Consider the following 26,813-nt stretch of genomic DNA (forward strand, 5'->3'; position numbering starts at 1 on the left):
TGTGGTGAAACTATGTCAAGCAATCTATTGATCAACCTTTTGTGGCTTTTGATGACAGTTCACCATAGACTTGTTGCCATCCACATGCCTTAGTTTTCTTGTGACGGATGGATACTTAAGGATGTTCTCTATATTTGTTTCAATTGCATATGCTTTGACTCTTTTCTTTTCTACTTTATCAAGTATGCTATAGTGATCAGCTCAAAGAAACTCTTGCATAAAAATTCAAGTGTGTGGTCAATATTGGTTTTCTCCCTATATAAAAAGATACTCAATTTAGTATATAGAAAACATCATCATATACAAGACTATAAATTATTTTGGATAGATAGTAAAGAAATTATACCAAATGAAATATTTTGCTCCATATCAATTAGCTTTGAAACCAAGTGTCACACTTCTAGCAGCTTGATGTGTACCGTGGAAGTTAACAAATTTAAAAAATGGATAATTCTTTATTTTGTTGATGCTTTTTATCATCTGCGAGACTTCTTTGAACATGAAAGCCCAACTCATTATCCAAACTTTCTAAACCACTAGAATCTCCATTAATCCCAAATGACTAGTAGATGCATCATTATTATCCAATAGTTTCTTTTTTTCTTTATCTTTACTTGCAAAATTTGTAGATCCACTTGAAGATGTGGAGCTACTCTTTATAACAATCATCATCATCATCATCATCATCTAATGCATCACCACTAGACGCATGCGCTCATCTCATAAAAATAAACATCCCTGCTCACTCTAAACTCACTTGTGATATGGTTATAATAGTGATACCCTTTTCTGCTCTAAAGAGTATCCAAAAAAAATACATTCTTTAGCATTTGGATCAAGCCTCTTTTGCAACTCATTTAGTAGATGAATATATGTGATACAACCAAACTTTCAAGTGTGATATATCTAGCTTCTTTCTTGTAAAGCATTTTTTTGGGTTCATCTTATGAGCTATAGCTATGGGAGTTCTATTCATAATATAGATAGTAGTATGAGAACTGCTTCAAACCAAAAATGTTTTGGCATATTCTATTTAGGCATCAATGTCCATAAAAATTCTACAATATTCCTATTTTTTTCTTTTTGTGATCCCATTTGCTGTGAGATATACTGTCCCTTTATTCTATGAGAGCTGAAGAAGTTGCTAAACTCATTAGAGATATACTCTCCCCCTCCATCTGATCTCAAGAATATAACTTTTAAGCCTATTTCTGGTGCACAGATTGGATGCCATAAGCGCGCGTAGTGAGTGTCAGAAGGTTCCCAAGAACAAAAGAACTCTACTTTCTGCACAAAACTCAATGTAGAAAGCATGCATGACATGAACAAGAGACCAATTGGGTGCAATCTTCCCCCATGCCTTGTGTGAGTGCTCCACAAAGCATGTATTTTATGTATTAATCATCTTCAAGCTCAAATAATAGTCCAAATTACAAAATAGCACACTTTTGGTTTTTGAGTTTGCTTTAGTGCCAAATAGAAATAAAGCTAATGGGCGGGCACCCAAGGAGTCAGGCATACCCAATATAATGTCCAAATACAAATATCTAAATCGTGTGCCCATGCGCATACAAGAATAATAAATAAATATCCAATGCCTTAATAAATAGGCGCGACAAAATATAGGCACCATGCCTAAGATATGCGCCCATCAAAATATAGATGATAACTCGAATACACGCTATCCTCCAATGCTTTCCTCCGCCACTGCTGCTATCTCTGCACATCAACTGAAGCTTTCACAATCGTTAGTAAAATAATACAAGTAAACCGACAAAAGTGAATACCTAGGAATCTTCAACTACATAAATAAATCAATTGGTTAGAAATCAATCCTAACCTTAATTTATCACGAGTGCGCACCCTAAACTCATAAACGTTTATTAATTTAATATGTATTTTGCGGAATCACCCACTATGGAATCACCCACGTACACACTAAATTAATGAAATGCCTGAAAAGGATAGGCATCCACATCAACTTCTCGCACAAAGAATCCACTTTGTGTATGAGCCCCGGTAATCAAAGTTTACGGAATCCACCGTGGCATGGAATCCACCGTCTAATATGTCTCCTGGCATCATACCCCCGGGTTGGGATAGCAATTCTCCTCAATTGCTATTAGCTCAATGTGGAGCTAACAAAGTGGGGAAAGCATTTAAGTCTCTAGCGTGCATCCATTGGGCCTCTTCAACAGGATGGTTTTTAAACTTGACCAAATATCTAGAATATCTACGGCTAGTTCTAGTGGTCATAAAGTCAGTATCTATAATAGCTTCAAGCTCAAGGATTTCAATCTCTTCATCTAATAAAGGTGGGTTTTCATAAACAGGATGTACAGGTAATTGACCTCTAAAGGGTCGTAATAAACTAATATGAAAGGTGTTGTGAATTTTTCAATGTGTTGGTAGTTCTAACTTGATTTCATTGTCATTGACTTTGTGAATGATCTTGAATGGTCCATAAAATCTAAGTGCTAATTTCACAACTGGGTGTTTATCTACACTTTGTAATCTATGTTTTTCTATTCTTAACCAAACATAGTCATTCATCAACTTTGAAATTCATGGCCTGTCTTTTCTTATTTGCTTGCTTTGTATATGATTGCTGGGCTTTGGCAATCATGTCTTTAACCTCATAAAAAATAGTAGCGTGCATGTTAGCAATATCATCAGCACTCAGAATTTTATTCAATAAAGATGCAACAGGTGTAGGCAATCTATAACCATAAATAACTTCAAATGGTGCTTTCTTTGTAGCTGTGTATGGTGTATTGTTATATGCAAACTGAAGTTAATGTAGATGTGTATCCCATGTGTGTGGTTTTGAAATAGTGTAAGCACGTAAAAGATCTAAAATAGTACTATTAGTAGCTTCTGTTTGACCATTAGTTTCAGGATGAAATGCATATGAAAAATCAAGCTTTGTTCCTAAGTCAGCAAACAAAGTAATCCAAAAATTATTACAAAATCTAGAATTACGATCAGAAATAATAACTTTTGGTAAACCATGATTAGTGAAAACAGTTTTCAAAAACAATTGAGCTGCCTGAGATGTAGTTAAAGTTTTCTTGCATGAAATGAAATATGCTTGTTTACTAAACCTGTCTACAACAATCCAAATCATATCATGGTTAGCTTTAGTGTTAGGTAAACCAGTAATAAAATCCATGGAAATCTGTTCCCATGGTATTGATGGAATAGATAAAGGCATAAGTAAACGATATTGTTTACCATGATGTCTCTTAACTCTTTGACAAACTAAACATTCAGAAACAAAGTTAGATACATCAGTGTCCATATGTGGCCAATAAAAATCTTCAGCCAATGTACACAAAGTAGAGATAATACCTCTATGACCTTGATATGGAGGACAATGAATCTCATTCAAAACAAAAGATCTAAATGGAATTGTAACACATAATCTCTTTTCATAAAATATGAATCCATCATTGTAAGACAGTGAATCAATAGGAATCCAGTTATTTGCAACTAATTTATTCCAATCAGCATGAAAAGTAAGATTCTGATGATAAGTATCTTTCATAGGGATAAGGGAATCAAATGATATCACAGAGATATTATGAATGGTCGGTCTTCTACTTAAAGCATTGGCTACTACATTCTCTTTTCCTAGTTGGATTGGATAAGGGGATGAAAACTCTGAAGGAAAGCTGCCCATTTGATATGTGTATCAGATATTTGGGGTTGACTAAGGAGATGTCTAATGCTTTATTGGTCAGTCTTAATCATAAATTCAGAACCCATTAAGTAATGTTTCCATTGTCATAAGGATTGTACAACAACTAACAATTCCTTATCATATGTAGAATATTTAAGCTCGGATGGTTTCAGTTTACAGCTAGAATAGGTTATTGGATGATTATCTTGCATAAGTACGGCTCCTATTCCAGATCTGCGAGCATCAGTAACTACTAAAAAGAATGGTCTATTGAAATCACGTAGTTGTAATACAGGAGCATGGGTTAATGCATGTTTCAATAAATCAAAAGATTTTTGTTAATTATCAGACCAATGATAAACAATACCTTTCTTTAAAAGTTTAGTCAAAGGCAAAGCAAGTAATGAAAAATTTTGCACAAATTTCCTGTAAAAACTAGCAAGACCTAGAAAAGAACGTAACTCATGTACATTTTTGGGTATGGGCCAATTTAAGATTGCTTCTATCTTTTTAGGGTCAACCTTAATACCTTCTAATGAAACAATATGACCTAAATACTCGATTTTTGTTTGAAAGAATTCACTCTTTTCTGGGTTAGAATACAATTGATTATCTTTTAACAACTTGAAAACTAAAGACAGATGTTCATAATGCTCTTTCTCATTTTTACTGAATACCAATATATCATCAAAGAATACTATAACACAATGCTGATATTTCAAGAATATGCAATTCATCATTCGACTAAATGTAGCAGGTGCATTAGTCAATCCAAAAGGCATCACTAGAAATTCATAATGTCCAAATTGTGTTCTAAATGCAGTTTTGAATATATCAGATTTATCTAATCTCACTTGGTGATAACCAGATTTAAGATCTATCTTACTAAATATGGCAGAACCTTGTAGTTTATCCATAATATCATCTACCTTAGGAATCGGATATCTATTCTTAACAGTAATCTTATTCAGGGCACGATAATCAATGCACATGTGATAAGTATTATTCTTCTTCTTTACTAATAAAACAGGTGTGCCAAATGGAGAACTACTAGAACTAATTAATCCTCTGTTTAACAATTCTTCTACATGATTTTGAATTTCTTTCTGTTCAATCTGGTTATGCCTATATAGTGCTTTACATGGTGGTTGTGTACCAGGAATTAAATCTATTTTGTGATCTTCAGAACGTGAAGGAGGTAGTCCAGGTGGTAAATCATCAGCAAAACAATCTTTAAATTGAGCAAGGAATTGTTTATGCCTAGGATGCATATTTTTTTCTTTAGCTTGAAGTTCATTCACCCAAATTAAATAAGATTTACTACTTTTACGTAATGCACGTTTAGCTTGAGTATGAGTAAGCAGTGGAAAATTATTAGATGCGTGCATACCATTCAATGTAATTTATTTTGCTTAAAAATGAATTTTAATTGAATGCGTGGAATAATCTATGTCAGGATTATACTGATGACATCAAGGCATACCTAGGATAATATCACTGGACTGCAAAGGTACAACTAGGAAATTCCTTCGTTCCAATGTATTCACCAATTTTAATTTCTAAGTCATGCACCTCTTGTGTTCCATTATATCTTGTGCCTAAGAATGTTGCTTTAATGCGATAATGTGTAGAAACTGTTTGTAAATTCAATTCTTTCACTAACTTTGCAGAAATATAATCATGTGTGCTACCATCATCATGCAAAATAATCTTTTATTTTCCATGCACTAAACATTTCATTGTCAACAAAGAATGTGGAGTTGGCATACCTGGTAAAGTATCTGAAGGAGTAGCAATGTCATCATCATCTTCCATAAAGTCGCATTTCCTCACGTTCTTCTTCTTCCATTACTCCAAGATAATTGATATGGACAGGTGGTTTCTTTGATTGGCAATTGGCTGCTAGATGTCTAGGTTGATGGCATTTGTAACAAACTATAGGTTTAGCTTTGGATACATTGTTGGCAATGGCAGGAAGTCTAGGAATATTAGGATTGGGCTGTGAGGATGGCTTAGGGTTTGGATTGGTATTTGATGGCAAAGCAGGTGGTTGTGTCTACTACTTACGGAAAGAAGATGGAAGAAAATGACTTTGATTGAATCTTCTAAAATTTGAATTGAATTGCTTGGAACCATAGTTACCATTTGCTTGAAATTGTTGTGGACGCTTGTCTCTTCCTCAAATCTTGTCTTCAGTGTCATGGGCCAAAGAAATTGCATCTTCAAGGGTTGTAGGCTTAAACATATTGACTTCAGCGTAGTAATATCCAAGTAGACCAAACATAAATTTGTGTTTGTGAGTCGCTTCAGGTATGTCTTCAAGCATGCGTAGTTGCAGTAGGGCATTCCAAAAACATTCGGTGCATTAAGAAATAGACTCACGATCTCTTTGTTGTAGAAGGTCCCATTGCTTTATGGCTTTTTCATGGAATTGAGGAGGAAGGAAATTTTGCAAAAAATTCTTTTTGAAACTCTCCCAGGTAGTGGGACAATCAATGCTCTTGCAAACCACAGTCCACCAAAGAGATGCTCGATTGACCATATGATTAGTGACACATTTAATTTTGTCTTTTTCAGCATATGTCTCTTCATGAAAGTAATCATCAAACTAAATGCAAGTTTAGTCTTTCCATCTCGAGTTCCATTGAAAGTACGAAATTTGAAATTTATTTTACTTATCTTTGTTTCTTTGCGGATGGATTGAGCTTCGAGCGTCGCATCAATGGTACGTCGGATAAGATCTTCGGGTTGGGATCCATCTTTGTCGGTAGTAGATCGTTGTAAATTGGCTAATTAAACTTGTAAAGATTATCGTGCTCTTTGTTCTTCATCAAGCTGCATCATAATCAAATCCAATTTTTGTTCCATCGTAGATTCGGGAAGATCACCTTCAGCCATTAAATCATCCATATTTTGTTCCGTCATCCTGTAAAAATCCAAAAGATCTCACTCTCTCAAAATCCAATTAGCGGGATGAGCGTAGCTCAAAGTCAGGTATACAAGGCTTATAGATTTTTGTTTGGCTTTTTCGGTCTTCGTCTTTTGCGGTTGCGGGATTTGTAGTCTTCGTAGAAATTGTGTATAACCTTCTGTATGTGTTGAAACTGGTTCAGCAAGACTGCGTATGCAAACAGAGTCTTCCAGGGAACAATTTTGTAGTTTTGCGCTTCTGCGCAAGAAAAGCCTTTATGGGAGTAATTGAGGTTAGTCTGTTTTGATCTCTGTGTACTTGATTGACCTTTGCGACTTGCAGAGTAAGAAGACTTGCAGAACTTGAATCATTTAGCTTGTTTAAATCTTAAGTGACTTAAGCCTAAGAGGATTAAACTGATCGACGAATTTTGAGGGAGGGGGGGCTGTTTTTGACGCCGAAATTCATGTTGAACTGTCGCTGCTGCCGGCGATTTTCGATTTGAAGAAACTAAGCTTTTTAAAGCTTAGTTCTAAGCTTTAACTTTAAGCTTAAACCTTTTTAAAGATATGGAAGCTTATTTGTTGACTGTGCAAAAACGACTTGTAGTGAGAGATGTAGGAGTGGTCCTCTGCTTCCTCAGGCCGGTCCTTCGCGATCAGAGGCTGTAGACAGAGGTTCTTGACCGCCAGGAATCCACCCGTATCGACCGTTCACGATGAAACTCCCTGTAGAGGTCGATCATTCCAGGAGCTCTGCCTTCGTGCAAGATGGGTAGCGATTGGAAGCTCTCGATCTCAGCTTCGCTCTGATACCACTGGTGCACAGATCGGATGCCGTAAGTGCGCGTAGTGAGTGTCAGAAGGTCCCCAAGAACAAAAGAACTCTACTTTTTGCATAAAACTCAATGTAGAAAGCATGCACGACATAAACAAGAGACCAATTGGATGCAATCTCCCCCCATGCCTTGTGTGAGCGCTCCACCAAGCATGTATTTTATGTATTAATCATCTTCAAGCTCAAATAATAGCCCAAATTACAAAATAGCACACTTTTGGCTTTTGAGTTTGCTTTAGTGCCAAATAGAAATAAAGATAATGGGCGGGCGCCCAAGAAGTCAGGCATACCCAATACAATGTCCAAATACAAATTTCTAAATCGTGCGCCCATGTGCATACAAGAATAATAAATAAATATCCAACGCCTTAATAAATAGGCGCGATAAAATATAGGCGCCATGCCTAAGGTATGCGCCCATAAAAATATAGATGATAAATCGAATACACGCTATCCTCCAATGCTTTCCTTCGCCTTTGCTGCTATCTCTACACATCAACTGAAGCATTCACAATCGTTAGTAAAATAATACAATTAAACTGACAAAAGTGAATACCTAGCAGTCTTTAGCTACATAAATAAATCAATTGGTTAGAAATCAATCCTAACCTTAATTTATCACGAGTGCGCACTCTAAACTCATAAAATTTTATTAATTTAATATGTATTTTGCGGAATCACCTGCTATGGAATCACCCACGTACATACTAAATTAACGAAATGCTCGAAAAGGATATGCGTCCCCATCAATTTCTTGTACAAAGAATCCACTTTGTGTATGAGCCCCAGTAATCAAAGTTTACGGAATCCACCGTAAAACCTCACGGAATCCACCGTGGCACGAAATCCATCGTGTAATATGCCTCCTGGCATCAATTTCTATTTCAACAGTAGCCTTGAAAGTTTTGAAGTGCTCAAATATATCACTCTTTTTTTTCATGAAATATACACATAGCTTCCTTGAAGAATCATATGAACGTAACAATGTTTCTATTGCCACTAAAAGATGTATTTTGTTTAGGCCTCCAAATATATCTCTGCACAACATTAAGTATATTTATGCTCACATCTCTATCATGCAAAAAAGATTGTCTTACATGCTTACCAAATTAACATACTTCACACACTTTGTGGAATTTTGCAACGCTAAGATCAAGTAACCTTGTAACTCATCCTTTGGATTGCATTAATTTTAACCTTTGTATATTTACATATTCAATATATTTATGCCATATTTCAATATTTGCAAGACCATTCCTTTTCCTTTAATATACATAGCCGCATTCATAGTAGAAATTCCAATATTGAAAGTGAACCATGCAGCAAACTCTACTTCCTTTTGTAATCAACCTACACTTATTATTAAAGTCTTATACAAAATAACCTTTTTCATTAAATCAAACATGCCACCCTTGCTCTACCATTTGACCAACATATACTAAATTCTATGTGATTGATATCACATGTAATACATCTGAGAGACTCTTTGTCTGGCTATCATGTAAGGGTAAGCAAACCTTTTCAATGTGTGAAATTGGATAGCAAGAATTATCCCCCATCTTCACATAACCTTGATTTAATAAATCTTACGTCTCTCCAAACCATTCAACATTACTGGTCATATGATTAGATACACCTGAATCAATATACTATGTATAATCATGTGTCTCCCTTTCTATAACAACATTCATTATATACTACATAACAAATAGATGCTCATTTCTGTCTTCATCTGTCATGAAGACGATGCATAGTTTCCTTGCTACAATTTGCTACTGCATATATCTTCCTTCTTAGCATAACAATGGGATTCAATATGACCTATTTTGCCACAATAATGGTCACCTCTTCCTCTAGAGCTCTCACTACCTCTAAAGTTTTTATGGCCTCCTCCTAAAACTCACACTTTATCAATTTGTTGATTCAACCTGTTTTGTTGGTTATCACCATGACCTCTCGTATCATGGCCTCTCAAAGAGGATCTAACATGTCCCCTCTTGAACTTGGGTAAAATTCTTAGACCTATTCACCATTTTTTTTAGATGAGTCATTCTACATATTGATCTCTTCAATAATCATGAGAGAGACTAACTTATCAAAACCTGAAAATGGCTTGCCTACATATACAGAAGTGATAAATGATTTTCAAGCCTTCTCATTATTAAGGCTACCCAAAGTAGATGAAAGAAAATTATCATAATCAAGCATTTCATGCATCACTATCAAAGTATCGCCAATGCTTCTCACCTTCAAAACATACTCATTGATAGATATTTTCTCTTTCTTCAAAGTTCTTGACTCGTTCTTGAGTTGGATCTTCCATGCCTTTGTATTTACTAAAAAATATTTTCTAAAAAACAATTCAAACTATATGTGAAGTTTATGTATTTCTTATATATCCTAGCATAGTATTATCATTGATTGTAAATAGCCAATACATCACCTTTTTGTCCTTTGCATTCTATTCTTTCTCCACACCTTTAGTTCATCTGCAATGTGGCTGGGTTACTCATCACTGGCTCCTTTTATTCACCTAAAACAAACTAAAAAAGGTCTTTCCGATAAGGAAGTTTGTCACACAGAACTTCTATGATGGGTAGTTGTTCTTGTCTGTAATGAAGAAGACTTAACTGTCCTAACTAAGGGGAAAGAGAGAGAGAAACACTGTAGAAGAAGAGGGAGAGGAGAGAGAAAGGCAAGAAGAAGAGAGAGAAAGAGGGAGAGAGGAAGAAGAAGAGGAAGCCATGGAAGCTTGAGAAGGTGAAAAGAGAGTTTCTTGATAATTTCTGATGCCTCAAAATACCCTCTTACACCTTATATACCGTCAGTGTGACTGGTATGTTCCCATACCATATTCCCGTGATCCCCGTTCATTACAAACCATCCCGTATCATAAAGTTTTTGTCCTAAAAAACAAGGGATGTAGTCATGGACTGTAAGAGTGTGCTGTAGGGAATCAGCCATAACTTTGTGTGGGCAACTCCGAATGGGACAATTGAGGTGTCTTACGGAGCCCATGAGATGTACTTTCAGCCCATGTGGTTGGGGCGGGGCTGCAATCAGGTCAGAACCAAAACAAGTACAAAATAAAGGGCTGTCCAGGAATTTCTAGTGTGCAGTCCCAGATGGTATGGCTGGAGAAAAACAGCCATAACTTCCACTAGGGAACTCCGATCGAGGTAGGTAAGGTGTCGGAACGGAGCCCTCGAGGTAGACTTTCTGGCCATGTATGGAGGATGGGGCTGAGAATGGACTAGGACCAAATCTGGTACAAAACAGGTGGCTGCCCAGATATAGACTGCAGCCCAAAACAGGGGTCATGGTGAGGTACCAGCCAACACAGCCTCCTTGAGGTGTGGAAATTCATCCTATATAGATGCTGGGCACCAAGAGGCTTCCTCTATTGGTAGGCATTGCCATTTGATCAAGTATTCATGTATGGAACGGGTGCGGAGTTGCTTTTCACGTTGCCCAATGACCGCTTCCGGAATGTACTGAATAAGGCCCTCCTCATCTATGGGTGGGAGCTACTCTACATGATCTTTGGGAGTGCCAATGAAAGGTTTCAATTGGCTCACATGGAAGACGTCATGGATCTTAGTGGTAGAAGGGAGTTGGAGGCGGTAAGCCAAGTCCTCGGCCTTCTTAATGATCTTGTAGGGCCCATAGTAACGGTGTGCCAACTTGTTGCAAGAGCCGTCCTTTAGTGTGGCATAGCGGGATTTGGGGACCTTGAGGAGTACCATTTCACCCTCTTGAAAGTCAAGGGGCCTTCTTTTTGCATCGGCATGGAGCTTCATGTGCTCTTGAGCCCTTTTGAGGTTTACCTTGCATTGTTGAAGTAGAGCTTGCATGCGGTTCAGCTCTTCTTTTCTCAAGGGGTTGAGCTTTTCATTGAAGATCACGGTAGGAAGGGGCACCCGATAACCATACAATGCTTCGATGGGAGAGACTCCAATGCTTGAATGAGTGGAGTTGTTGTAAGAAAATTCAGCCAAGTGCAGCCATACATCCCAAGAATTCTGCACATCATGACAAAAATGTCGCAAATAAGTTTCAAGCCACTTATTGACTCTTTCGGTCTGCCCATCTGTTTGGGGATGATAGGCTGTAGACGGAGTCAATTTGGTCCCCATGGAGTTGAAAATGGTTTGCCAAAACTGACTCATAAATTTGGTGTCCCGGTCATGTACTATGACTTGGGGTAAGCCATGCAACTTAAAAACATGCTCCATAAACTGAGTGGCAACTTGGGATGCTGTAAACTGGGATTTTGTAGGGATGAAATGGGCTGCTTTAGTGAGCTGGTCAACTACCATGTAAATGCTATCCCAACCCTTCTTGGTTGTAGGTAAACCAGTGATGAAATCCATGGTAATGTGGGTCCATTTTCCTTCGGGAATGGGTAAAGGCTGCAACAAACCACCGTTTTAAGAGAGCTATCTTTATTTTGTTGGCAAGGCACACATCTAGACATAAAGTCTTTTACATCCCGCCATAGGCCTTTCCAATGGAAGCTTTTTGAAACTCGATCATATGTTTTGAAGACCCCTAAGTGGCCAGCAATCGGGGAAGAATGCATCTCTTCAAGGATCCTTTGGGTGAAGGGAGAGGCATGGGGAATCACAATACGGCCATGGATCCAAATGAGGCCATTATGGAGCTGATATTGGAAATTCTCATCCAAGACACCTTGCTGTAATTTCTGGAAAAGAGGGCTGAATTCAGCATCAAGCAAGTATGCCTCTTGGAGCTCTTCAATCCAATCATGGTGGAGTTCAGTGATGGATGAGACCTTGCATGCCCACATGCGAGAGAGTGCATCGGCCACTACATTGTCCTTTCCACGGGTGTGGGTAATCTCAAAGTCATAGTTTTGTAGTGTCACCACCCATCTACGTTGTTTGGGAGTGAGGTTGGGCTGAGTCAAGAAATATTTGAGCACGCGGTGGTCAATTTTTACCTTAAATCTGCTGCCATACAAGTAGTGATGCCACTTTTTGATACCATGAATGACTGCCAACATCTCCTGATCATAGACATGCAACCCTCTCTCTTTATCATCCAATTTTCGGCTCTCAAATGCTATTACCTCATGTTCCTGTAGCAAAAATGCACCAATACCCTGTCCACTAGCATCACAGTGGATGGTAAAATCCTTTGAAAAATCGGGGCATACGAGGATGGGGGCTGAGGTGAGCAAGTCTTTCAGCTGCTGAAAATTGCGGGCAGCCAATTCATCCCATAAGAAAGCCTCTTTTTTTAGCTGGTCTGTTAATGGGGCTGCAATTGTGGCATAATGGCGAATAAATCTCCTATAAAAGGAGGAGAGACCAAGAAAACCATGCAAGGAGGTAGTGGTAGTGGGGGTGGGCCACTCCCGGACACATTGCACTTTTCTAAGATAAGCTTGGATGCCTTTTTCACTAATGATGTGTCCTAAGTACTCAACCTCTGTTTGCATAAAGACACACTTTCTTTCTTTGGCAAAGAGACGGTGCTCTCTCAGTATATAAAAAATCTGTCTAACATGCTTCAAGTGCTCATGCATTGACTTGCTGTAAATGAGTATATCATCAAAGAATACCAACACAAACTTGAAAAGCCATGGCTGCAATATCTTGTTCATTAAGCTCTGAAATGTGACGGGGACATTTGTAAGCCCAAATGGCATGACAAGGAAATGATACAAGCCACGGTCAGTCCGAAAGGCTGTTTTGACTTCATCACCCGCCCGCATTCTGATTTGGTGGTAACCGGATTGCAAATCAATCTTAGTGAAGTAGCGTGCACCCTTGAGTTCATCAAGCAAGTCATCAATTCGAGGGATGGGGTATCTATTTTTGACGGTGATCTTATTGAGATCACGATAGTCAATGCACAACCGGAAAGATCCGTCCTTTTTCTTAACCAATAGGACCGGGGAGGCATAAGGGGAAGAGCTAGGCTCTATGGATCCCATCTCAGTTAGCTCCTTGACTTGCTTTGCTACTTCCTCTCTCTCACATTTAGAGAGTTTGTATGGGGGTTTATTGATGGGCTTGGCATGGGGTTCCAAGTCGATCGGGTGGTCCACCAATCTTTTAGGGGGAAGGGTAATGGGAGGCTGAAATAGGTCCTCATACTCGGCCAAAAGTGCTTTTAGTGCTGCATTTTGCTTCTCCAAGGTGTGTTGGTCATCATTATCCTTATGCAAATGCAAGACAAAGATTTGGAAGCGCTTCTTGAATTCCTTTTTGAGTTGTCTTACTGTTATGAGCTGAAAATTTGCATTTTCTTTGATTTCCTCCAAGTGTACAAGCTGCCCATGCATTACAAACTCCATGTACAGCTGAGAGAAGTCCATAGAGATTTTTCCCAACTGCTGAAGCCAATCACATCCCAATACAACATCCACGGGGCCCATATCAAGGGTAATCAAGTCCACCTTTGCTGTGTAATTTTCAGCCCCAGCATGAGAGACACTTGTGTGCATACATGGGAGCTCATTTCCATTGGCCACTTGAACCCGAAGGGGTTGCTATAATTCAGTGGGAACACATGCCAAACGGTTAAGAGTTGATTTATTTACAAAGCTGTGTGTGCTGCCACTATCTATGAGGATGCATACACTCTTGCCATCAATGTTACCATGCACCCGTAAGGTGTTCGGACTCCTAGAGCCGGTCCATGCATCCATGGAGATTGAGCAGGCTGATATAGCGGTGAATGAGGGGTGCCAAGGGTCATTCCCAAGCATGTTATCAACGGGGCAGCCACCGGGTCAAAAGGGAACCCGTCTGGTGAGTCATAAAACTGATGGGGATCAATATCCTCCTCATATTCAGCATTTTCAGCAAGTGGCATTATTTGAGAGCTGTCATGCATGTCCTCTTCCAGCTTGTCACTATCTTCCAGCACATACATGCTATTAAACTTGACAGTGGCATTCTTAAAGGGGCATTTGGATGCATGATCAGTCGTGTACTTATCCCCGCATTTGAAACACAAGCCTTTGGCTTTTCTATCCTTGACAACTTCAGGAGAAATGAATTTTTGACTGTTGGGACCGAAGCCGTTCCTGGCCTTATTTTCAGCATACTTTGGGTCACTTTTGAAGGGTGGTGCTATCCCAAAACTGCCATATTTCCTTTCAGCATTAAAAGTGGGGTAAGTAGGAATTTTGGGACTGCCATTCCCTGCATTATTGCTGTGATAATTAGTAGCATATGGGGGTTGCCTACTAGGGTATCTTTGCTGTCCGGCAATGGGCTGCGTGCTCTCATTGCGGCGGTACTTTCGACCATAGCCTTCGGCCAATTCTATGGTTGCAAACAGGGTGGCTGGCTTTTGAACCATTACATCAGCTGAGAGATGCGCATCCAGCCCATAAATGTATTTGTGCAATTTGGCCTCATCACTAACTGCCTCAACATACATGGATAAGTTCATAAACTGGTTGGTGTACTCCCTCACGGTGAGATTTCATTGATCAAATTGATACCATTGCCTAACCAAGCGTTCTTTTTCCACCGGGGAGACAAAAACTTGGATCATATGTATCTTGAACTCTTCCCAATCATGAAACTGCCGGTTTTCTCGTTGAACAAATCTCCACCATGTGTGGGCAAAACCTTCTAAGTGAAGGGAGGAAAAAATGATCTTTGCTTCATCGGTACGGGGGTAGATGAGAAAATAGGCTTCCAATTTAGAGGTCCACTCCTCTAGTTCAGCTGGGGATGAGGATTACCCATTGAATTTTGTAAACACAATCTTGTCACGCAGCTCATTTGGGCCTGGTTGCCCATGAATGCCATGTGCTACATGCTGCCCCTGCCGGTGCATTACATGAGGACCAAATTGCCCATTAGGACCTTGCTGTTCAAAATGTCCATGCTGCCCATTACCATATACATGCTGCCCATTGCCATATGCATGCTGCCCAAGGTTTGCATTGGGGCCATTCCCTTGAGTGTGCAAGTAGCTTCCGTTACGGGGGAGTTGGGGTGCCAATGATGGGCTGGAAGGATTCGTAACGGGGGAGGGAAGGAGGGGCTCATCATGCCGAGCGGAGGGCTCACCCATCTCATAAGTGCTATGCGGGTGCCATGGGTACCACCAAGACCTTGTGGGCTGCGCCCGGTCTCCAAGGGGGGAGGGCGATTAGCCTCACGGGGAGGGACATACCCCTTGGGTCGATCTGAGGGGGGGGGGGGCAATGGCGAGAATGAGGGCGCCCATGCGCTCTATGAGTAAGTCCATCTTGGCCATCATCTCAGAATGACGCTGATCTTGGCGGGTTTCCATCTCCCTGTGACGTTGCTCCATCTCTCGATGTCAATCAGCATGACGGGTCTCATGTTGGCATAGGGTTTGGTTGAGCAGAGATAAGAGATCTATCTCAGGGGCACCTTCTTCAAACAAGTCTTCACGATCCTCCTGGGCTGAGCTAGGATCGTTCATTGAGGCACAGGAGTCCCTTATTTCACGCTGAAATTCCTCATGGGCCCTTGCTTTACCCTTGTGGCCTGCCGTCCCAAGTGCAGTCTACCAAACCCCCCTGTTACAGAAATGATGATAACTTGAGCTAGGGAACTCCAATTGCCAAACTTTCTGATTTAAATGAAAGCCCTCAATCCACTCTACGAGGCTATGTAAAAATATATCCAACGGTAAATGATCAGGGCTTTGGTGTAATCACTTTTTGTGGACAGACTGTGTAGGACTGCTGCCTGTCCCACAGTACCTCTGGGCACAAAACTGAGCGTATCTCCCAAAATGTAGGGCGGAATGGGGAGATTTTTAGCTTAGATCTAAGAGGAAGATGCCCTCTTTGAATCAAGATATAGAGCTCATGCTCAATCACACGAGAAGGCTTTTCTGTAATCAGTTTTTGCGGGCTGACTGTGTAGGACTGCTGCCTATCCCACAGTACCTCTGAGCACAAAAGTGAGTGTATCTCCCAAACCGTAGGGCGGAATGGGGAGGTTTTTATCTCAGATCTAAGGGGAAGATGCCCTCTTTGAATCAAGATATAGAGCTCATGCTCAGTCACACGAGAAGGCTTTGCTGTAATCAATTCTTGCGGGCTGACTGTGTTGGACTGGCTGTCTGCAATACCCTGCAAAGGCTCCCTCAAGGAGCATACTTTATCCCAATGGTGAGGGTCTTATCCCAGACATCCAGGGCCTCAATGGTGGCTCTCAATGCTCCATAAATCCATACATGCTTTGCATCCATAGCTCATTGCTGAGACCAGTTCCACACTGCATTTCCTGCCCTTCTTGCATTGCATCCACCATACATTACCAAGCAGTTTATGATATTACCAATGCATGTAGGGGTTTGTAGGCTCAAGTGATGAGGGTTCGGGCTATTCCATCAAATGTACCTGCACCTATAATAATTATTTGGGCTCCGGATCACCGGGAGGTGGGCAAAGTTCCCCCTGGGCCGGGTTGTGCACCCCTTCAGGGTCTTTGATGGCAAGGGGGGTCACACCTCTTTTGTCTTGCCACCTCACTTGGCATCGGGCTTTTCCTCACCTGGAATATACATGGCATACATTTATTAATTAAACAACCAGCATGAGATGCATTTTTGGAATCAAAATTTTGGGCTTTTCATGAAGTGCATGGAATTGGAATGGGAAATAGGGATAGGGAGCTTACCGGCAGTGACTCACTACCTACTCACCCTTATACAATGGATTTTTTTATCACTTCTTGGCTCAGCCAATTCACAAGAAGCCAAACGGGTTATGGATAAGCAAAATATAATCACAATGAAGCTTCAGCATGAGTAAAATCCATTTCAGCACTATAAGATCAAGGAGAAATGACTGGGACAATTAATCAGCATGCATTCAAGGTCTGGGTCTCCTATTATCTACTTGGACTCGTACATTCTCTCAAACAAATGGATGGGATTCAACAAGAGGCTTAAACGGAGAGAATGAGAGCCAAGAATCAGTTACCTTGAGTTTTTTGGAGAAGAAGGCAACCACTGATGCCACCTCAGTCCTCCATGAGAGCTCCATTTGATCCCGAATGCTCCATGGCTCCAAAATGGGTATGCTTCCTCAAGAAAGGGTGAAATCAAGCTTGGGGCAGGATGGTTCAGGACCTCCCCATGAGAGTTCTTGCTGAAATTGAGGTCCTACTCCATAGCCATGGCTGCCCACAAGTGCATGCCTTCAAATCTTGCTTGTAATCTTCTTCCGGTCCTTCTTGATGGGCTGAAATCTTGAGCAATGTTGAAGAGGGACTCCCGGGGACCAAGAAGAGACCAAAATCTTCAGGATTTCTGAGCTTGATGCCAAGGTTCCATGGCTGCCATGGACTGCACCAGACCAGGGTTTCTTGAGTGCAAAAGGGGAGTCCAAGGGCTGAGGAAGATGTCACTGATGCTGCCCAAGAAGGTTGCCAAGGGCCAGGACTAAAGCCAGGAAGGAGGGGAGAGCTGGGGGGGCTGCCCTGTAGGCCAGGAAGCAGCCCATTTTTTGCGCCGCAAATTTCGGGCTACTCGTGGGGGCCATAGGCAGGGTTGGACTAGGGGTGCTGCTGCTCAATGTGCTCCTCCCACTGAGGGGAACACCTTAGGGCTAGCCAATCTTGCTGATGAGGAAGAGGAGGGGGAGCAGAATTTTTGAGTTTCTTGAGCTGGAACCTCCATGGCAACTTGGGAAAAGAGGAGAGAGAAGGTCTTCTTGAAAAGTAACTAAGTTTTTGGCCTTCTCTAACTGTGATGCCCTCCTTTTTGCCCAAAACCCTAAAAAACCTGCATGAAAATTAGTGACGACCTGTCAAATTTGTCTGCCCGCCTCCAGATTTTGTCCATGGTTCCTGGGAAAAGCTCCAAGAAAGGCTGCCACAGTCTTCAAGAGGGCTGACAGCCTGCCTGAGTACTCCTGTGTACCTGTGAAAGAGATGTAACTGGAGCTTTCTAACTGTGGAAAATTGTGAGAGCCCTAAATCTATGGGAAAAGAGAAGGATCAGGGACAAAGCTCTGATACCACTTGTAATGAAGAAGACCTAACTGTCCTAACTAAGGGGAAAGAGAGAGAGAAGGACTGCAGAAGAAGAGGGAGAGAAGAGAGAAAGGCAAGAAGAAGAGAGAGAAAGAGGGAGAGAGGAAGAAGAAGAGGAAGCCATGGAAGCTTGAGAAGGTGAAAAGAGAGTTTCTTGATAATTTCTGATGCCTCAAAATACCCTCTTACACCTTATATACCGTCAGTGTGACTGGTATGTTCCCATGCCATATTCCCATGATCCCCATTCATTACATTGTCCAGGTTCTCAATGATGGGGTTTCTACTATTCTTTGCTATTATCACAAAAGAGATACAAAATAGAAAGTCTTCTGTAACATTTTACAACAAGTGCATAGCAATACATTAAGTAGCCTTTTTCATTGATGAGTACTCAATAGTACATGTAGTCTACAACCTATTTGTAGATAAAACTTATGTTTGTTTTCTAGCAAACGCTTTTAAACTCACAATTATGAAATCTATAACCTACACACCTACTTTCGACTGACACAATCAAAATTGTAGTATACATTGAAACTACTGTGTCCAAAATGGGACTCAAAATGGCCTCAAATGGTCCAAAAACTTGCTTGCATACCAAATCTCACAGCAGTCTGAGATTTGGACTTTACCCTACTTTTGATGCCTCCACATGTACTATCCAAGAGAAAGAGTGGAAGAATGAGGGAGCTTCTTACCTGTTGCTTACTTGCTTAAATCCTTGCTTCTTATCCTTCACTTCAACCTTTAAAACCAGCCTCTCTTAGTGGTGCTACTCCAATACCATGTGAAGAGTTAAGAATTGGGGGGTGGGGGACATGATTGAGTTGTCACACCAAATACATACCTATATATGAGAGGAAACTTACTCAAGAACATAAGAAGGCCGAAAAATTTTCTTACTAGTTTTCTTCTTCTTCTTCCACACACAATACAATATACAAAAAGTATAGATAAGATACAATATAAAGGAAAGTGGCCTACTAAGTCAAACAGTGCATAACTGACTATACTTGTCGGCTGCCATTATAACTATGCCAGCTATAGGTAAAAGCGATAGACTAAATATAGTGTGCTAAGTGTAGATATGCATCTCAACATAAAGGTTTGAGTACCTCTTTGAGTAGAGAGATGATATTGTACTCGAGTCAACAATGTGGAGATGGTAGAGCTTCTCCAACTTCTTAAGGTCATGTGCCACTGAAAATGCCTATAGACATGAGCAACATGAATACATGGTAGAATCAAAATGCATATGGCTAGACAGAGTGTAGATCCTTTAGAGGTAGGGGGAGATCACCTAGAGGCACATGTGAGTCTTGGTAGTTTCAAGATCTGTCTAATAGAGACAAAGATTGTCATTACATGGAAAGTCTAGACACATTGTAGAAATAAAAAATTACATGGCATAGGGAAAAAATTTGAGCAAGAAGTAGAGAACACACAAAAAAATATGAGAACAACAATTTCATATAAACTGATACAAAGATGACTCTTTCGACTTGTGTGCTTTCACTATGAAGCTTATGTAGCAATCCATATAGATGATAGGTGAAGAGCTTAAGGGTAGCTCCTGGAAGAACTCTAACTAGGTGAAATGTAGATTGATGATGTCTTTAGAGGGGTCTTCCTTTTATAGCAAGGGAAGGTAGTCTGGTCAGCATGTCTGACCATATTATAAATCTTTCATAGTCACCCACCAGGCAATATTTTAAGGAATATTCTCTTTATTGTCTAGACCCTGAAATAGGATCTCCTGTTAACTTCCAAACCTCACAACTAGATGCAATGTGCCTTAATTTACTATAAGAATAACTACTCTATTTAACCCAAAGGCTATATCCACAAAGGTCACCTTTTTGCCATCCATTCACATAAACCTCATTTGACATACAAGTCAAGATCCGCCGAATGTTAATGTACACAGGTGTCTTCTCCTCATAATTGGGATCTTACAACTTAGAGCACCATGGATCATTGGTGGCACCTTACGAGGGTGGGATATTAGAATAGCTAATATCCCTCCCCCTCAATATCCATAGCTGCATTCTCGGCCCAATGTTAAGTCTTTGAAGAGGAATTCTAAGGAGATCCTTCATAGTAAGAACTTTGGTAAAGATATCTACTCCATTCTCCTCCATTAGATAGTAGGTCTAGCTCTATTATCCCATCCTTGATCAAGTCGTGCACATTGTGATATTGGATCTTAATGCATTTGGTGTGTATGTGAAAAACTAGATTTTTAGCAATGGTGATGAAACTTTGATTGTCACATCTTAGGAGTATTGGATCTTCATCCTATACTCTCATATGCCATAGGATTCTCCTTAACCATATTGCTTCCCATGCAGCAAGCAAGCCACCTTGTAGTGTCTTTTGGTAGAAGACAATGCTAGAGTTGGTTGCTTCCTATACTGATCTAAGATAAGATTTTTGAACATAAAGAGAAATAATATCTAGAAATTGATTTCTTGGAAACACTATCACTTTCCCTATTTGAGTCACATTTTTCCATAATAGCACTTTTGGAATTGTATGTGATATCATAGTCCAGAGTTACCTTTAAGTATTTAAGCACCCACATCCTAGCTTTCGAATGACTTCCTCGTGATTTGTTTAAGAACCTACTCAAAACATCAATAGAAAAATTGATATCTAGCATGGTGTTACACAAGTAGATGAGGCTTCCAATCAACCTTCTACACCTCCTAATGTTTGCTAGTGTTGATGTATCCTCAATGGATAACTTCACATTGACCTCCATAGGTGTAGCTAGCTCCTTACACTTGGTCAAGCTGAATGCTTTTAAGATCTCCCATGTATATTTCTATTAAGAGATGAAGATTTTTCCAAGCACTTACTAGAGAAACTTCAATCCCCAAAAAATAGTGCAACAAGCCCAAGTCTATCATTTTAAACATAGAGATCAAAGCCTTTCGAGTCTGATAGATCACATCTTCATAGTTACCAATAATAAGAAGGTCCTCCACATGTTCATTATATATATATTCTCTATATAAAGTGTGTTCATGGCCTATTTATAAATATCCTAATCTGTGAATTTTTCTTGAATTAAAAACAACCCTTTCTATTCAATCTATAAGTAACCCCTTTATATGACACCCTTTTGTATGTAAAATTTTTATAGAAATGGTATTTTAAAAACCCCTTATTTTGAACTCACGTTATATATACATATATTCATGAGTGACCCCCCCCCCCCCCCCCCCGAGTATAGAATAATCACTATAGACTTCTCACCATCTTTATAAATATAAAAGTTAGCATCTAAGACATATTTTTTAAAATTCTAGGCTAAAATTAATTTATCTATCCTCTTGTACCATGCTCTAGGGGCTTGTTTCATCCCATACAATGCTTTCTTCATCTTACAAACTTTGTTCTCTAAGAATGGGGCACCTCGAACTCCAATGGTGTGGTTGTACACCTCCTCTTTGAGGTCAGAGAGGAAGGAAGTTGGTGGCCCTACACATAAGCAAAGGAGTATGCTTAATAGGGTGCTAAATAGAGGAAAATAGTAGCTAATGAAAGGAAGGAAAGGAGCCAATGCCATAAAAGACGGACAAACTAGAAACAACTCCAACAAGTGCTACTAGTGAATGCAATAGTCTAATAATTGAAGCAATTAAGGGTTAATTGAATGGAGCTAAGGGCGATACCTAGTGTAATACCTATTTGTATGCAAGGGTGACCATGATGAAGCCCAAAATAGGATGAAATTTCACTAACTCTTACCTTAGGGGTACGAAGAGCGGTGAACTTCAATAACCACCATATTGTAATTATTGCGAGAAAATATTGTCATAAGGAGGGAGAAATACTCAACATGTGGGGACCATTCGATAGAACGACACTAAGGATAATCTTCTAAGAGCATCTTTCAAAGAGCTTCATGAAGGACAATATTATTGGTAAGTGTATATAAAGTCAACATTACTCTTAACTTTGAATCAATATTTTGATGGCCATAATTGAATGTCATTTATGTCTAGCTTTGATAAGAAAACTCATTAAACCTCTATCTATCTTTCCAACATCCCTTTGAGAGATTCAAGGCCATACCCCAATGCTCTAGATGTTTAATATTTTTCTATTCAAACGTGAGCTTTTGGGAAGGTGAATTGGCTTGAACTTGCTATAAGAACTGAAAGATCTCTAGCATAATAACTCAAACCACTTTCAAGTCTTAAATCACACTTGCTAATAGACTTATAATAGATAGGATGTACTTATTCTTGTTTGAAGTTGGTCGTCCAATAACTATGATAAGAATGCTTACTCTTACAAAGTGCGATTTTTTATTTTCCCCACCCTTCATTTGACTGACCGAGTTACCAATATTAATTTTCGTGTGTGTTTGTAGGCCCGATTTTCACATTTTTCCATGTTAACACCCTTAATTGTCCTCGGACCTCTCATTTCACTTTTGCGCCCTCTTCCTTTTGTCTTCCAATATATATATATATATGTATATATAGTCCATCCAGTGCTCCACTTATTTGTTATTAATTTGTTCATAATTTACATTTTTTCCTTTCGTGTATCTTCACGCGAATGCCTGCATCTCACGATTTTTCGCACATTGCCACGTCCATGGCAGTATCTTTTTCCTACACAATTACCCATTTGTCATGTCACACGAGTTGTTGTAAAAAAATTTTATACCCTTGCGCCCGCATATGCGTGATGTGGAGGGGTGATTTTTCATTTTCACCTTACAAAACCACAATTAAAAAATATCAAAAAAACTTTATTTCTTAGTAGTGGATTCCTCCGTGCTTTGGGTATGCCATACAAAAAATGCTTTCTAATTATCAACAAAGGATATTTCATGCCAGAATAAAATGGGTTTGTACAAGATCATAAGAGAAAATGCAAAAATTATGAGCTCAAGTTAAAATATAAAAAATACTATTGTCTATATCTGAAGAGGGCATTCATCCTCTTTGATATTATTTCTTCCCTTGAGATTTGAAACATATGTTTTGCCTCGTTTTTTAAAATTTGAGTTTCTCTAACTACAGCTTTAGTGATCGCAATTCTATCTCTAGGTTAGAATGCCTAGTAAGCTGTTGTTTAATATATATTTGCTTGCTAATCACAATGGTTTTGATAAAGAATTTGCCTTGTGTGATGTATCTCAGTTTCATGTTGAAAGTGCAAATAATTATAGGATCCTAATAACTTGTTATTTCCAACCCCAATAGACCTAATTGTATCATAAATAGTACCAAAGTTAGGTGATTCATTTATTGATAGATTTGCTGGATATAATTCTACATCAGTGCAACTACCATTATGTTTCTTACCCTCATCTCCTAGCCTTTTACCTTCAAGTGATTTCGGTAAGATTATTGTGATTTTTTCTCTCCGAGTCAAATACGATATTTCCACCACTATGTAAATATGACTCTCCATTTTTTAATGGAACTTCATCCGTGTCTCTTATTAGAAGCAAGAGAAAGGTTCGCAACGTTCAATACTTCTTAGATATATATGATAAACACCAACAAAAGTAAAAAAGAAAATTCAAAGATAAACGAGAATCTTGTTGAGGTAGTAGCCACCTTCATTCTAATAATATAACACAAAAAATCTTATTGTGGTGTATTCAAGTCCTCCATAATCCCCCTATGGGGTAAGAGAGAAACATCTATAGCAATAAAAAATTGTATTTATTAGGACCTCTAAAAGTACTCCAAATGCAAATATTGAGAAATTTTTTTTATCAAAGCATTCCAAACAATACCTCAATCAGTTTTATAAGTTTATTGCTTCTTGTACTCCAGATGGGATGATCTCAAGCTTCTTCCGATGGTATGATCTCAAGATTGCCGGAGCGACACAAGGGAGCACCTCAGGACGCATGCAATAGATCTTGCAATGTGAAGGAAGGGATCTTCGAATGTGAAGGAAGGGATCTTGCATGCATTTTGCGATGGAACGAGCCGGAATGGGGAGTTCCAACGGAGCCATCTAGCTCTCTCCAGTCCCTCCGAAGTAATTTAACCTTTGAGCTTGTACAATTACACCACCGATTTCCCTCTTTATAAGGCCACTGATCTCAACTTTGCCTGCGCCAAGTATGACAAACCAGTGAAAGCTTGACTGTTCAGTGAACAATCTGCAAGCTTCGACTGGTTTGTCATGCTTGGCGCACGCAAAGTTGAGAGTGGTCTTACCCAGTGGCGTAATAATTGTACAAGTACTGCCCGAATGTTATATCTCTGAAAATTGCCGCGGGTGCTCGTTGTCAATCAAGCATGGATGAGGGGCCGTTTTGGTACCCTCGCTTGGTCCAAAATTTGGAGCCAAGGAGGCTCTGGCGAGAGTGGTATTGCTAATCACTCGACGCTCCGCACTTTTGTACCTTGCATTTGTAAGTAGTACCTGCGCTGCGAGCAAAAGAAACTGTCTACTCAATCATCTGATCGACTGCAACAAAGTAGTAGTCGGTGGGACAGCAGCATAGCAGCAGCAGTGGTGGTGGTGGTGGTGGCGGCGGCGGCGGCGGTGGTAGAGACATTACGTTGATCGACAGGTTATGGGGGGCCAGTAGATCGGGTTATATGGGATTTTACCTCGATTTGGTCTGCAAGGTTGACGGCACGGGGACGCACTTGTCGTCCTTACGGGTACGGACTTCAGCGGAGAGGAGCATGGCGAAGCTGCTAACGTCGGAGTGAGCACTGAGGCCGTAGTGATTTCGCTGGCGCTACGCCACTACCGGAGCCATAACTGACGTCAAAGTCTTAAGGTATCGACCCCGCTGTCGTCCTCCCTACCTTCCCTTCTCTTGCATCATCATCATCAGTGATCATATCTGAAAAGGTTGTATACACTATATAGCTTCCCTAATCGGAAATCCCCGTCCCGCAACAGCACCACCACGCGATCCAGCCCTCCAGTACCGAAGCTTTAAATTCCTATCGCCTTTATCTCGGCTAGAGTCGTGATCCTTGCCTCCTTCGTATTTCCCAAAAAAAATAAAAATCACTAAACAAGTTCATCACGTGACGTTATGTACGTATGGAAGATCTAATTCACTGTACCTTATTATCCACGGTATGTATTAAGTTGGCTTACCTGGTAACTTTCTCCAAAAGTAGATCCAATGACAAGAAAATATTCTCTTGATTTCCAACCAATCAAATGTTTGAAGATTTAAAAGTTGTGTTATGGTCAATATACATCACAATGGAGTTTGAAATCTACATTCACTATGCCCTACAATCGCTTATTTTTAAAAGCCCACCAAATATGCTCTTGTGATAGATTATGTTATCGTATCTTCTATTAGATCAGAATGCACAATAGAAATTCAACTCACATGTTAAAAATTCATCTCGATTTGGTATGAAATATCAATTACTACGTAGAGGAATGCATATTCAATTGCAATATGACCTTAGAAAATCAAAGTAATCCTTGCATTTAAAAAAATTAGCACATTGAGAAATTTTACATTTTGCTCTCAACATTGTACACGTACTTATTTATTTAGATAAAATAACTCTTTGTTTTTTATTTTTTCTCATCGTTTCTTGTGTGTGTGTGTGTTTTAACACATACAAGATTATTATAAATTTATACTGAATCACAATGATAAAATTTGATAACATATTCATATTCTATATGCTTAAAATTAATATAATACTCGGGGAGTCCATCTTATAGAATATGTAAGATACTATGTGAGTTCAAAGGAAAGGGTATTTTGTTTAGTAAAATTTACAAGATTATATTTACAAAAGAGATTTTTTAATTATAATTTGAAAAAAATCCATAAGTTTAGTAAAGTAAAAGGGGTTATTTTATGACCCTATAGCATGTAAAGAAATGGCATTTATTAATATCCTTTGAATGCACGTTATAATATAGATAATTTTTTATGGGTGCATCCCCTAGGATATAATCCTTAAAGTATATACGCTAATAACTATATACATGTGAAGCTCTCATATTTTGAAATTCAATTTATATCTCCACTCTCAAATCTATGTGTTCAACCATGTCTTTTGTTAGCATCAATCAGCCAAGATTACTCTATTTAACTTCTTCTGTTAGCATCAGTGAGTCATGATTATACTATTGCACTTCTTTTGATGGCAACTAGGAAATAATGAAAATACGATAAATTCATGCTTTGTAGTATGTTTGGTATACAAATCCCATAATTGGAGAATAGCCACAACACCAAACATCAACAAGTATTGCATGTCAATATTTCATTCTCATATTGGGCAAGCTATTTGTTTTTCAAATTATCCAAAAATCTATTATTGCGTAACTTCATAAAACAAATGGTTGTGAAACATGGGATGCACTTTCATTGAGAAGCCCAAAATAG

At 39.4% G+C, this 26,813-nt stretch overlaps 1 long non-coding RNA gene across 4 annotated transcripts; it reads right to left on the bottom strand.

The window, feature by feature from the left end:
• Positions 1-1,685: 1,685 nt before the first annotated feature.
• LOC148020729 (uncharacterized) lies at positions 1,686-25,338 on the bottom strand. 4 transcript variants are annotated; one of them, XR_015694745.1, is made up of 3 exons: positions 25,045-25,303; positions 24,213-24,858; positions 1,686-1,730 (listed from the first exon to the last, which is right to left on the bottom strand). It is a non-coding gene; the product is annotated as an uncharacterized LOC148020729 (long non-coding RNA). The 4 variants fall into 4 exon arrangements; XR_015694744.1 differs by lacking the exon at positions 1,686-1,730 and adding an exon at positions 7,909-7,929; XR_015694743.1 differs by lacking the exon at positions 1,686-1,730 and adding an exon at positions 23,987-24,116.
• Between the last annotated feature and the right edge of the window lie 1,475 nt (positions 25,339-26,813).

Source organism: Lygodium microphyllum, chromosome 18 (genome assembly GCF_053477565.2).
Source record: "Lygodium microphyllum isolate KBCC chromosome 18, Lygodium_microphyllum_v1.1.10, whole genome shotgun sequence".
NCBI classification, from domain to species: domain Eukaryota; kingdom Viridiplantae; phylum Streptophyta; class Polypodiopsida; order Schizaeales; family Lygodiaceae; genus Lygodium; species Lygodium microphyllum.